This window comes from Etheostoma spectabile, unplaced genomic scaffold, assembly GCF_008692095.1.
Source record: "Etheostoma spectabile isolate EspeVRDwgs_2016 unplaced genomic scaffold, UIUC_Espe_1.0 scaffold00019144, whole genome shotgun sequence".
Lineage (NCBI taxonomy): Eukaryota > Metazoa > Chordata > Actinopteri > Perciformes > Percidae > Etheostoma > Etheostoma spectabile.
Window position 1 is genome coordinate 1 of NW_022604703.1, and position 13,344 is coordinate 13,344.

At 44.7% G+C, this 13,344-nt stretch overlaps 3 non-coding genes across 3 annotated transcripts; all 3 read left to right on the plus strand.

Moving 5' to 3' along the window:
- Nucleotides 1–1,930: 1,930 nt before the first annotated feature.
- Nucleotides 1,931–2,046, plus strand: LOC116683865 (U5 spliceosomal RNA). The gene has a single exon (XR_004330716.1). It is a non-coding gene; the product is annotated as a U5 spliceosomal RNA (small nuclear RNA).
- Nucleotides 2,047–2,322: 276 nt separating this feature from the next.
- LOC116683864 (U2 spliceosomal RNA) lies at nt 2,323–2,510 on the plus strand. Its single transcript, XR_004330715.1, has one exon. It is a non-coding gene; the product is annotated as a U2 spliceosomal RNA (small nuclear RNA).
- Nucleotides 2,511–2,877: 367 nt separating this feature from the next.
- LOC116683866 (U5 spliceosomal RNA) lies at nt 2,878–2,993 on the plus strand. Its single transcript, XR_004330717.1, has one exon. It is a non-coding gene; the product is annotated as a U5 spliceosomal RNA (small nuclear RNA).
- Nucleotides 2,994–13,344: the final 10,351 nt, after the last annotated feature.

Genomic DNA, 13,344 nt, shown 5'->3' on the forward strand with positions numbered 1-13,344 from the left:
ATGTAAGTACTACAAAACCCCACGTTCACCAGAAATCTCTGGTTACTATGTAAGTACTACAAACCCCACGTTCACCAGAAATCTACTGGTTTACTATGTAAGGACTACAAACCCTTTCACGTTTCACCAGAAATCTACTGGTTACTATGTAAGTACTACAAACCCCACGTCACCAGAAAATCTACTGGTTACTAGGGATGAGCGAGTACAGCATTATCTGTATCTGTATCTGTTTAACACATGAATTATCTGTATCCGGATCCGTACTCGGAGTGGGCGGGGCCTAAACCGGAAGTGGTCAGATTTAACCCGGAAGTGGGTCGGGTTCTCATGAAATGTGCGGGGCTTTAACCGGTATGTTATTTAAGCATGCAATTGATATGAGTTGATCAGAAATTGTTAAATTTATTGCTGATTTGAAAACTATTTACATGACAGCATTGAGCTTCAGATCAATGGTGTTGTCATGGTAACAAACAAACTATATACAGTACAAGTTGAATATAACACAATGAATACAACACATGCGGTTGCAATTATGAAGTAAAATGTAATGAACAAGAGTTTTCATACTCAATATAACTTTCTTTTTTTAACTTTTTTATGATCAGTGTGATTTTTTTTTTTTTGGTTCTTTTTTATTTTTTTAATTTCCACACCAGGTATGTGTGTGTGTGTGTGTGTGTGCGTGTGTGTGTGTGTGTGTGTTTGTGTGTAAGAGAGAGACACAGAGAGAGAGGGGGCGGGGGGCAGCTGACAGTAAAAAAAAAAAATCTCCGATGGCAGAGACGCAACTGGAGTCACATTTAAAACAAGCAGCATGTCTGAAACCCAAGTTCACCAGAAATCTACTGGTTACTATGTAAGGACTACAAACCCCACGTTCACCAGAAATCTACTGGTTACTATGTAAGGACTACAAACCCCACGTTCACCAGAAATCTACTGGTTACTATGTAAGGACTACAAACCCCACGTTCACCAGAAATCTACTGGTTACTATGTAAGGACTACAAAACCCACGTTCACCAGAAATCTACTGGTTACTATGTAAGGACTACAAACCGAAGTTAAAAACAAACCTGAAGCTGAAGAAACCTAAACGTTAACGGAACAGATCCGCAGACCGAATTGACTGACGGAGCAGGGAGAGAGGAGAGAGAGCGAGAGAGAGCGCATTTCTCATGTTCGTGTGTGTGATTGATCCGAGCGGGTTTGTAGGCGGGGGGGGGGACGCTGTGATTATCACAGAACGCTGCGCGGCCAGTTGAGGAGTTTTATTCAATCCGAGCACGGATATTGACTCATATTACTCGGATAATACTTGTACTCGGCAAAAGTGCTTTATCCGTACCGGATACTCGTTTCAGCCGGATACTCGGATCACCCCTAGTGTATATGCAGTAATATAAAGAAAGTTGATGTCATAATGAATGTGATGATGACATAATGAATAGTGATGATGACATAATGAATGGTGATGATGAATCAAAAAGAAAGTTGATGTGTATATGCACAAATCTAAACCCCCGCATCGACCCGGTATTGCAGCGTCACCGGGAACGGTGCACCCATCTTCTGTCTTCTGGAAAAACAATAACGATGCACGTGAAGCTGCCCGTTGCCCAAACTGTCAACGGACCTGAAGAGACATGGCTGGCAGATTTTACCGCCCGAAATTGTCCTAAAAAAGAATGATCTGTGAAACCTCGTTGGGTTCCTGGTATCAAAACGTTGTTTAATACTTGACAAGATAAAAGCCATACAAAAGTGTAGCAAGATTTGCACTTTGATTGGCAGAAAAAAACAGCAAGGACAAAATATTGGTGAGGCCTTGGATTTGGAAAAGCGGCACACCAAGTGAGAATAACCGCGAGGGTTGGGACTGGGAAGACTGGCGTTTTCGGCTGCTCTCGAGAGTGGGCTGTACTTACTCTGGTTTCTCTTCATAACGCACAAGTCTTTCGCCTTTTACTAAAGACTTCCGTGGAGAGGAACGCCTATGAGTTGAAGTTATTTTTGTTGGGCTTTGCTGTTTGGCTAAGCCTTTTGTACTTGTGAAAAACAAATATGCTCTCCCAAAAGGAAACTCAGATTCTTAAACGTAGCCAAAATGTGACAGCATGGGAATATTGCACGTTGGCAGGAGCTTGACCAATTGGGAAAACCACAATTGCCGTCTTTAACTAAAATTTTGTGCTTCCCCATGAAGCGCTTGGACGGGGGTGCCAAGTAGCAGCTGTTATGTCTTTTAAATTACTGGACCGTGACAACTGAGAACCGTCCGGGGAGGTCGCATCGGACAGCAAAGAGGTGTTGGTCATCGCTTCTCGGCTTTTGGCTAAGATCAAGTGTAGTATCTGTTCTTATCAGTTTATATCTGATATGTCCTCTATCAGGGGACAACATATTAAATGGATTTTAGCAGTGGGAGTTGAAAAAGGGGCTTGCTCCATTCACTCCACGCATCGACCCGGTATTGCAGCGTTGCTGGGAACGGTGCACCCATCTTCTGTCTTGTGGAAAAAAACAATTGACGATGCACGTGGAGCTGCCCGTTGCTCAAACTGTCAATGGACCTGAAGAGACATGGCTGGCAGATTTTACCGTCAGAAGTTGTCGCAAAACCTGAATGACCTCGTTGGGTTCCTGGTATCAAACATTGTTATAATACTGGCAAGATAAAGCCATACAAAAGTGTAGCAAGATTTGCACTATTTATTGGCGGAAAAAACAGCAAGGACAAATATTGGCCCTGTGACAGTGTGGCAATAGGCCAGGCCTTGGATTTGGAAAGCGGCACACCAAGTGAGAATCACCGCGAGGGTGGGACTGGGAAGACTGGGCATTTCGGCTGCTCTCGAGCGTGGTCTGCACTTACTCTGGTTTCTCTTCATAACGCACAAGCCTTTCGCCTTTTACTAAGACTTCCGTGGAGAGGAACGCCTATGAGTTGAAATTATTTTTGGTGGGCTTTGCTGTTTGGTTAAGCCTTGTACTTGTAAAAAACAAATGCGCTCTCCATAAGGAAACTCAGATTCTTAAACGCAGCTAAAATGTGACAGCATGGGAACATTGCAGGTTGGCAGAAGCTTGACCACTTGGAAAACCAAAATTGCTTGGACGGGGGTGCCAAGTAGCAGCTGTTATGGTCCTTTTAAAATTACTGGACCGTGACAACTGAGAACCGTCCGGGGAGGTCGCATCGGACAGCAAAGAGGTGGTGGTCATCGCTTCTCGGCCTTTGGCTAAGATCAAGTGAGGGAGATTACACGTGGACGGCAAATTGCTTGAAACTGGCAGCTGGAGGAGCACGGGAGCAGCATGTTCCGAGAGTGGTCTGAGATACACGCTGCGGGTCAGGTGGACTATGAAGAGGAGCAGGTTTTCGTCTCGTGTGTTTTTCTGCAAGGGAGTTATGTGGGACAGCTCCGCCTGAAGGTTGACGAGGTCTACTGCATCCAGTGGAATCCGCAGGAGAAAGCTTTTGATCTCCTTTCGGACGGAGGAAGTTATGGTCGGGTGGCAGAGTGCTGCAGAGCTGAAACTGGGGTGAGGCCTCTTGCTTATGTGGGAAAATAATACATGACTGAGGTGGTGATGAACAGGCAATCAGGAACGGCCACGTAAACGCGGCTTAAAGTATATACTGAATTAACCAAAGACTAAATAAGAGTGTGTGTATGTGTGACATATTATACATTATGCTTTGCAGCTGGGTTACAGCTAGGAGGGAAGAAACAGACAGGGCTATCTTAGTCAGATAAGCTACAGTGAGCACGGGAAGAGGAGGATGGATGGTGAGGCCAAGGACACTGAAGTTCGAGGACGGTCTGATAACTCAGAGAACAGGACGTACAAAACCAAGAAGGGAGTGAATAGCTGTCTTGTGAAGTAAATGATAACTGAAAATAATAGACAGGCAGAAGAAAGAGGAAGAGAAAGAGAGGGAGTGTAACCCAGCAACAGTATAGCTGACCAATCAGGCCCCACAAGGGGAACCAAATATAACCCTGGAACACTATTGTTTAAGTGCCTTTTTGGGAACCTCTGTACTAGACAAGTTTCTATCAGGTCCGTGCATGTAAAACTGCTCGGAAACGCATTTCATCTGTTGACCACAAGAATAAACGCTGTGTTAAGTCATCATGGAGTCAGTTGTCGTTTATAGAAGGATTTCTCCAACAATTTGGTGACCCCGACGTGATAACGTAATTGGACAGGAGAATCCAACTGGACCTGGGCATTGTGTCCACGGTCCGGTTCAGCTCAGCCACCGGACTGACATCCCGCAGCCCGTGAAGGGGACTGAGCGGCGATACTGCGATTCGTTGGTGTGATCACTGAGAGCTCTCAACAAAAAAGGTAAGCAGAAGCCTGTTTAAAATCAAAATTCTGTTATTGGCTGAAAACTAAATTGATGTGATCACATTTCAACTGTCGTAAGTGTTGTTTTAAGCGAAAAGTATTGATTGAATGTGCTGTAATTAAAGGGATATAAACAGATGAAATGTTGGGGCATGTGATGTGATTAACAGAGAAAAACAACTAGAGAGTTGTAAGAGAATTGTTGAATAATAGGGTGGCGGGTAGGAGAGGAAAAGGGACAAATAGTCAGAGGAAAATACGTCCAGATGGTGACGAGGTAGGAGACTGCTAAGGACAGATAGTTCAGATGAGTGATTGTGAATTGCCACCCTTGGTTCTGTGTGAACATCCTGAAAAAGAGTTGCAGTTAACAGATTGTCATTGTAATATTACGAGTCCACCGCGAGTGTATTTGTGCGAAGGAGTGAGAGGTCACTTTTAAGTTGTAAAGATTATAGAGATGTACATAAAAGGCTCTAGATGGAGTTAATGAAAACGTTGTTCGTTGTTGCATGTGTGATTTTTGTTGTGGTTGGCTTGTTGGATTTTTTCTCACTGCTTATTTGTTAAAATGACGACCGCTTATGGTAAAGTGTTAGTAGGGGCAGTGAAAAAGTATGGCAGTAAAGGAGAGGAGAAAGTAGCAAAAGAGATTGTGAAAGAATGGGAGAGAGGAGGATGGATTGAGGGAGGGAGAAGGGGCGCCGTCCCGGAGAAAGTGAATGAAATAGTGAAGTATGAAAAAAGTAAGGTTGGAGTATGCGGAAAGGCAGGCAGAGGAGGAAAAGAAAAGAAAATGGTTTAAATTGACTAAACCAAAGCAGAAGGAGTATGAAGCGCAGAAAGAGAAATATGGGGTGGGGTTGAAAATGACAAATGCAATACAGAAACAATTGGGATTGACAAAACAAGATGACAAAAGTTCACCAAAAACTGAGACAGAAGCTGAACAGAATAAAACCGTTAGCGCAGAGAAAACCCCGCTGCCCGCTGAGGCGCCCCGCCAACAAACCCTTTTTATCCAGATATAAGAAACCTAAGAATTTCCGCTCCCCGCCGCCGTATACAGGTCCAACGGCATCAAAACCCACAGTCCAAGCCCAGTGGTAACTGCCCATTTACAGCCAAATGCATTACAAATAGACGTACCACAGGAACCATTGATACCGGCATGATAGGGCCGCGTACAGGATTTAGAATGTTATCTAAATTTAATGGTACAGTCAGCGTCAGGGGAGCAGCGGCGGCCCCACCACAACCAGCGGCTACAGTCCCAGCCGGCCCAAGCAAAGCTAGTACCCAATATTCAGCGTCTTTTTGCCAACAAAATCCAGAGCATTTTCACATGTCAGTAAAGGACCCAGTCCACCTCACCATAGTACCCCACAAGACTCAGGAAGTAAGGAAGATAGCGAACAGTCAGACAGCAGCAGGAAAGTGAGCAACAGACAGAAGCTCCAGCTCTAGGGAAGGACTAAAAAACGACATAAACGCAGGCCCAGATCTAGATCACAAAGTCTCAAGACGTTTTTTTGTAGCAGGCACATTTAAAGGTAAATTTACCAACGAGGACCCTGACGAAGTTATGCTGCGAAAATCAACTAGAATAAGGGAAAAACTTAACAAAGAGTTCAGAGAGATAAAAAAGCAGCAAGAGCAGCTGCGTCTAACAGTAAATGAGCTCAGTGAGGAGAGCAGACGCGCCACACACCAGAGGCGGGGCTACAATGCCCACTCCGCCCAGTAGGAAGAGGAGGAGGACTGTTGATGTACACCCCTTACAGTTTTGGTGATTAGATTCTCTGTGTGCAAAACTCCCCTCCCTGACAGGAGGGGCTGAGCATTTCCTCACAGCTTTCAATAGTCTTACAGCAGGAGTGCAGCTGTGTTTGGGAGATCTCAGAGCAGTATTGGGTAGAGTAATGGGAGCAGATGAAGCTAGTGCTGCCCTCACCAGAGGGGGAGCTGGACCCACTGTTCCCGCATCAGTGCCTGCATCAGCAGTAACCCCTGGCATTGGGCTGAGCTGCACCGCATGTATCCCACAGTTGGGGATCATGCAGCATGGCATGATTTAAAAAGAAGTGATGAAAATTTTGATGCCTATGCAGATAGAGCAAAAAAGATTTGGCAGCGTGCTATGAGGGAACCGTGGGACCAGTCCGCCGCCACAGTGGCGCTGTTCCGCCATGGGGTACTAGGGGGATTACCCACAGCAGTTCAGACACAGTTAGGAGGAGTAGTAGGCCTGCAAACAATGACCGATGCAACATGGGGCGAGAATGTGCGTCATTCCTGTCAAAACACCAAAAAGGAGCAGAGCAACAAGAAGATGAATAAAAAGACTACAAACTCAATTGTTAAAGAAACAACTGGAAGAATTAAACAAGCCCAAGCCCAGCAAAGCTAAACAAATGACAGTCTCACAGAAACCCCAACAGTCAGAAGAGCCCCTCACAGTTGCAGACATGCTGTCTTTTCTGGGCCTCACAGGATACAGCCGCTCACATATCCCTGACTATACCAACAGAACTCATCGCTGTCTCACCGCCCCCTCCTATGGACAACAGAGGCCGAGGCCGCCTTCTCTGACCTCAAAGTGCCCTAGCAAGGGCAGAGACACTCACCTCCCCAGACTACTCACTCCCATTTCATATGGATGTTTCTGAAAACAATGGCTTTCTCAATGCATTTTATTTCAGAAAAAAGGGGGAGACAGACATGTACTGATGTACCAATCATCAAGGCTGGATACAGTCAGGAGCCTATGAATGGAATCAGTGGCAGCGGAGCGGCGCCACAAAAGACAAAGATGGGATATGGAGGTCTCATCAAGGAAGATAGCAGCATCAGCCGAGATGTGCAGAATGTTGCTACCTGAGGCACACAGACCAACACATGAAGAAGAAAACAGACTCTCCTGAATCTGTCTGAGCTGTGGTGGCACCCCAATTTGAGGGACATGGTGACACATTTTTGTCAGGAATGCAGGGTGTGTGGAGAGCATAATGTTCAGAAACCATACACCACACTAAAAGGAGCGTACCCAGTCCCCACAGCTTGTTTTCAAGATATCAGTATAGATTATACTGATATGGGCGCAGAAAATGTGGTAGGGGGAAAAAGGTATCTTCTGGTGATGGTAGACAGGTTCTCTAGGTGGGTAGAAGCCATTCCCACCGGAAAAGAGGACGCAAAAACAGTGGTGAAATGGCTCAAAACTGAACTCATCCCGAGGTATGGGGTCCCCAGGCAAATAAGGTCAGATAATGGCACACATTTTAACAACAAACTACTAAGAGAAGTAGAACAGGCCCTGGGAATCACTCATGCCTTCGGATCAGTTTATCATCCACAGTCACAGGGAATGGTGGAAAGAGCAAACCAGACATTGAAGGCTAAGATAGCCAAGGCATGTGCAGGAAGCAAGTTAACATGGGTAGAAGCGCTCCCATTGGCCCTCATGGCTATGAGGTCCTCAGAAGGACGAGAAACACATTTGACCCACATGAAATAATGACAGGGGAAAAAATGCCAGGACCTCCACTAGATGGAGGCCACATGCCAATGTTAGATGTTCAGCAAATAGAAATGACAGACTATATGAAAAAGCTAACATCTCTGGTTTCAGCCCTTTCTACGCAGGTCCAGTTGGCGAACAGGAACCGCAGGAGGAAGCAACACTACCTGTCAAGGTAGGCGATGGGTCAGGGTCAAAGTTCACAAGAGGAAGTGGACTGACCCCAGGTGGTCCGGGCCTTACGAAGTAAGGGAGGTACTTCACACTCGGTCCAGGTTAAAGGTAAAAAAGGAGCACCTTGGCACCACCTGACACATTGTGCCCCGTCGCACCTCCTAGCCGCCCATTGGCAGAAATTAGAAAAGCAATCCAAAATGTATAGATGGAAGAGATGTTTTGGCGGGGAACAGCCCCCACATAGTACATCCATAACTTGGAAGGCAATGGGGTTGGGAAAAAGACAACAGTTGTCCTAGCAGTAGTAGTAGTAGTGGGAGTTGCAGCATTATTCTGGGGTTGGAACATGCGTATGGGGACCGAGACCACAAAGAACAATCACCCGGTAGTGTCCAACCACCTCTCAGTAACAAAGGAAATGAACTAGACGAGAGAAAAGAAGAGCAGTTTGGGCAGTAGTGAAGCAACACACTAAGGGCCCATCCCCAAGGTGCGGTGCCAGATTGACTCTCCCCTATGTGAGAGACTCAACCACGTCATTTACCTTGATTTGTGTCAGGCTATAGACTGCGGGGGGTATAATAGTTTCTACAAAAACACAGATGTGTACATCTGTGACGACTATCAAAAGGTAGAGGACTGTGAAAGGAGCGCTTCCGGACAGATGAAAGGTAGTCTCTGTAACAGCTGGTATGACGCGGGTTGGACAACAGGAGGGTGGAAACCATGGGCGAGGTTGACAGACAAAAGAGATTGGTGGGTACAACAAGATGAATGGGAGATATTATCTATACAGCGGGACTATAGTTCAGACCCCACGAAAAAATCCCATAACCCGTCAGTAAATAGAGCAATTGGGAGCAGGAACGGTCAGGATGTGTGGATGTTAGCCATAGGTGTATGGATAGCAGGAAGTGACCAGATAACCCCCCTGCAGATAAATATTTGGATCCCCTCACGCACACACAGAATGACACTGACATGGCAGAGACTACAGTAAAACCCCCTTGAAGGAGGAAGACGTAATAGTGCAGGACTTCTCTAAAATGAGGGTGGAAGATGTGTTAGAGTTATCAGCAGGTGCAGGCCAGGACAATTTATGGATCAGGTGGCTAATACAGAATGCCAAAGAAACAACACATGGAAGGGTGCGTGGCCTGTGCCACAGCTAGACCAGTCATGTTCACTAACCCGGCCCCGTTGTTTCCTAATGAGGACCAGCAGGATATGCATGCATGTTGAACTTCACACACTCTAAGACAGCTTCCCGCAATTGTACTACCCTAGCATCCCTCTTTCCCCCAGGCTTTGAAAAACCAGGGTATTTTACCGCCATAAAGGGGGAGGGTGCAAGATATCACTGTTTCAATCTCACCGGATCAAGCAAGCCCACAATCAAACTAGGTGATATACCCCCAGACTGGTGTAATACAACTGTACAAAACAAAACAGCCCTAGGCCCAGTGGCTAGAATAGGACTATTCTACTATTGTGGTGGTCTTAGGTTGTACTCCCAGATAAAGTTCCCAAATCAAACGTCAGGAGTTTGTGCTATGGTTAGATTAGCTATGCCCATATCTTTGGTAGGGAGTAGAGTCCACTATACCCACCATAAGGCTGTGCAACTGACCGTAAAGAGAAGGCGCAGGGCCCGTAGTATGCAAGGCCCGGCTTTTGATCCATGGGCGGGAACCCCAACCTATATAGACAGCATAGGAGTTCCTAGGGGTGTCCCGAATGAATACAAATTGGCAGATCAAATAGCCGCAGGATTTGAGAATATACCACTGCTTTCAGCCATCTTCCCCGTCACTCCCAGCAAAAATGTAGATAGGATAAATTTTGTGCATTATAATGTTTTACGCTTGAGCAATGCAACTAGGGATGCCATCGAAGGCCTGGCCGAGCAGATGGCCCCAACGTCCCTCATGGCGCTCCAGAATAGGATGGCGCTGGACATGCTGTTGGCTGAAAAAGGAGGAGTCTGTTCCATGTTCGGAGAGATGTGCTGTACGGTCATCCCTAACAACACTGCCCCGGATGGGAAGGTCACCAGGGCTTTGAACCAACTTCGAGCCCTTTCCCAGGAGATGCATGACGCCTCAGGTGTATCAAATCCATTGGAGGGGTGGATGACAACCTTTTTTGGCAAATGGAAGAATCTTATCACTGCTTGTTTGACATCTATTGCTGTTTTTCTCGCTATTCTAGTTACCTGTGTGGTGTTGCTGTGTGCCCTGCCTGCGGACCATGACATCCCGGCTCATCACCACTGCCTTGTCCAAAGAAAAAAGCACCGCCTCCCTATTCCGCTGGGATGCTGCCATTACTCACCATGCCTGAGGACGGGGAGGACGTTGAGGCACTGCAGTTAGTGTAAAAGTGTTCGCACCTAGTAGGTGCGAAAAGGGGGAATTTGTGGGAAAATAATACAATGACTGAGGTGGTGATGAACAGGGCACTCAGGAACGGCCACGTAAAAGCTGGCTTAAAGTATATACTGAATTAACCAAAGACTAAATAAGAGTGTGTGTATGTGTGACATATTATACATTATGCTTTGCAGCTGGGGTACAGCTAGGAGGGAGAGAACAGGAGGGCTATCTTAGTCAGATAAGCTACAGTGAGCACAGAAGAGGAGATGGTGAGGCCAAGGACACTGAAGTTCGAGGACGGTCTGATAACTCAGAGAACAGGACCTACAAATTAAGAAGGGAGTGAACATAGCTGTCTTGTGAAGTAAATGATAACTGAAAATAATAGACAGGCAAGAAGAAAGAGGGAAGAGAAAGAGCAGGGAGTGTAACCCAGCAACAGTATAGCTGACCAATCAGGCCCCACAAGGGGAACCAATATAACCCTGAGCACACTATTGTTTAAGTGCCTTTTTGGGAACCTCTGTACTAGACAAGTTTCTATCAGGTCCGTGCATGTAAAACTGCTCGGAAACGCATTTCATCTGTTGACCACAAGAATAAACGCTGTGTTAATTCATCATGGAGTCAGTTGTCAGTTTATAGAAGGATTTCTCCAACAAATTTGGTGACCCCCGACGTGATAACTCAGAGAACAGGACAAGAAGGGAGTGAACATAGCTGTCTTGTGAAGTAAATGATAACTGAAAATAATAGACAGGCAAGAAGGAAGAGGCAGAGCAGGGATTGTACCCCAGCAACAGTATAGCTGACCAATCAGGCCCCACAAGGGGAACCAATATAACCCTGAGCACGCTATTGTTTAAGTGCCTTTTTGGGAACCTCTGTACTACACAAGTTTCCATCAGGTCCGTGCATGTAGAATTGCTCGGAAACGCATTTCATCTGTTGACCACAAGAATAAACGCTGTGTTAATTCATCATGGAGTCAGTTGTCAGTTTATAGAAGGATTTCTCCAACAATTGCATTTGCATTGCATTTATTTGCAGCAGTGATTGCATAAGGGTTGGGGAGACACTGTCACTGCAACACACAATATGAAGTACACAAACAAGATTCCAGTAAAAAAAAAATGGAGACTTATTGAGTTTACACTGAGAAAGACAGCATTTTCTTAAAAAGAATACCCACTCAGGAAAAACAAACTAGATTCATAGATTCAAACCTAGATTCATACAACTGCAGCTGAAACGGATATAGCTTAAACAATTACTTTATGTAACACAAGCTTCATCACAGCTTACACAGCTTGTTTTGTACATTACTAACAAATGTCTTTTAACTAATTCACACAAAACTAAAAAGAAAAAAGCGGCAGAAGCAAAAAAAAAAAAAGAGCCGCCCAATGTGGCTGCTGAGCTAATTCAGCTTGCATTTTTGTGTTCAAAATGGTTTAGAATACTGCCTCCAAATAGTTTATTCTGCCATTGGTTTCGAGAGGGGCTGTATAAAACCAGTAACGTTATGTCGACTAACTGGGTTGATTAGGCCTAACTACTAACGTTAGCTAAAGTCAGCTAGCTAAAACACACAACATTAGCTTAGTCTAACAAGCATTTTTGTAAATTCGCCATTGTTTTAAACTAGCTCACATTACTTCGATAGATAGTAATGATGGTGTAATGCAAGACGTCTACATTATTTTACATAACAGAGAGACAGGTATGCTACTCACCAGTGTTGAGAGCAAGCTGCTGCTGCGACGTCTGCTCTGCTACTGCTGCTGTCGGCGCTGATCCGTTAAAATTCAAAATAAAAGCGCGCAGTGTGACCGTTATAGTATGTTGCAATACGCATGCGTTTAAACTGAACTCTTATTTTTAAAAAGCCTGGCCAGCATATATATATAAATAAAACAAAAGAAAAAAATAATAATTGATACGTATTACGTACGTATATGTACGTAATACGTATCAATTATTCTTTTTTTTTCCCTTTGTTTTATTCTTGTCTATACAATTATTATTGTGAAATCTATAGACTATCCAGTGGCTTAACACTGAACAGCCATGACGGTCATTTTGACTGCTTTTAAATTTATATATGAAATAACTTTGCTGGATGAAAAAATACAATCCTGCCGGTATCTGACTTTTCACAGAAAGTCTATATTTTCATTTAAAACAGCCTTCACACAAGACAAAAAAAATAAAATCACTTTCTCCTATTTCTGCCATACACTGTCATATTTGCTTGGTAACTATAAGCGTCTCTATCAGAGAAACGTTAAGCGGTGTAGAGCAACAAGTGTGAGCATCAGCGATAGACCGAAGGCAAAGCCAGAATCGGTAAAGCAGGATACCACAATAAATACGGTGTAAATGGACTCTATTCTGAATCAGAAGGCAGCGCCGGGTGCTCTCTCTGTGGAAGGAGCGGTAGGCTCCATGTAGCTAGGTGGCCGGTGGCTGCCTACGTGTTTATATAACTTCACACATCCTCAAACTGGCTGGATTCACTGCACACATCCGCTCCAATGAGTGCACCAACAGTAAATTTATTCAGAGAAATTTCATGAAGCTGAGAGCCGAGTTTATAGAAGGGAAAAGGGCACTGGGCCACGGTCCGAGCAGCGCTGCCACCACAGCAGAAGCCAACATAGGCAGTGCCAGGCTAGGTTAAGATATAAATGTTCAAATAAGATACTTTTATTGCCTGTTATGAGTTATGTTGAATGAATTTCGATACCATTTTATTTCAGATATGAAAATAATTACATTTTACTAGGCCATGATATGAATTATTGACACCTGGGCTACTCAGTGCATAATTGAACTCGATAAATTGTACATTTTGGTGTTATTTCGTTTTTCTAAAAGATATATTATCTTGAGAGATTATAG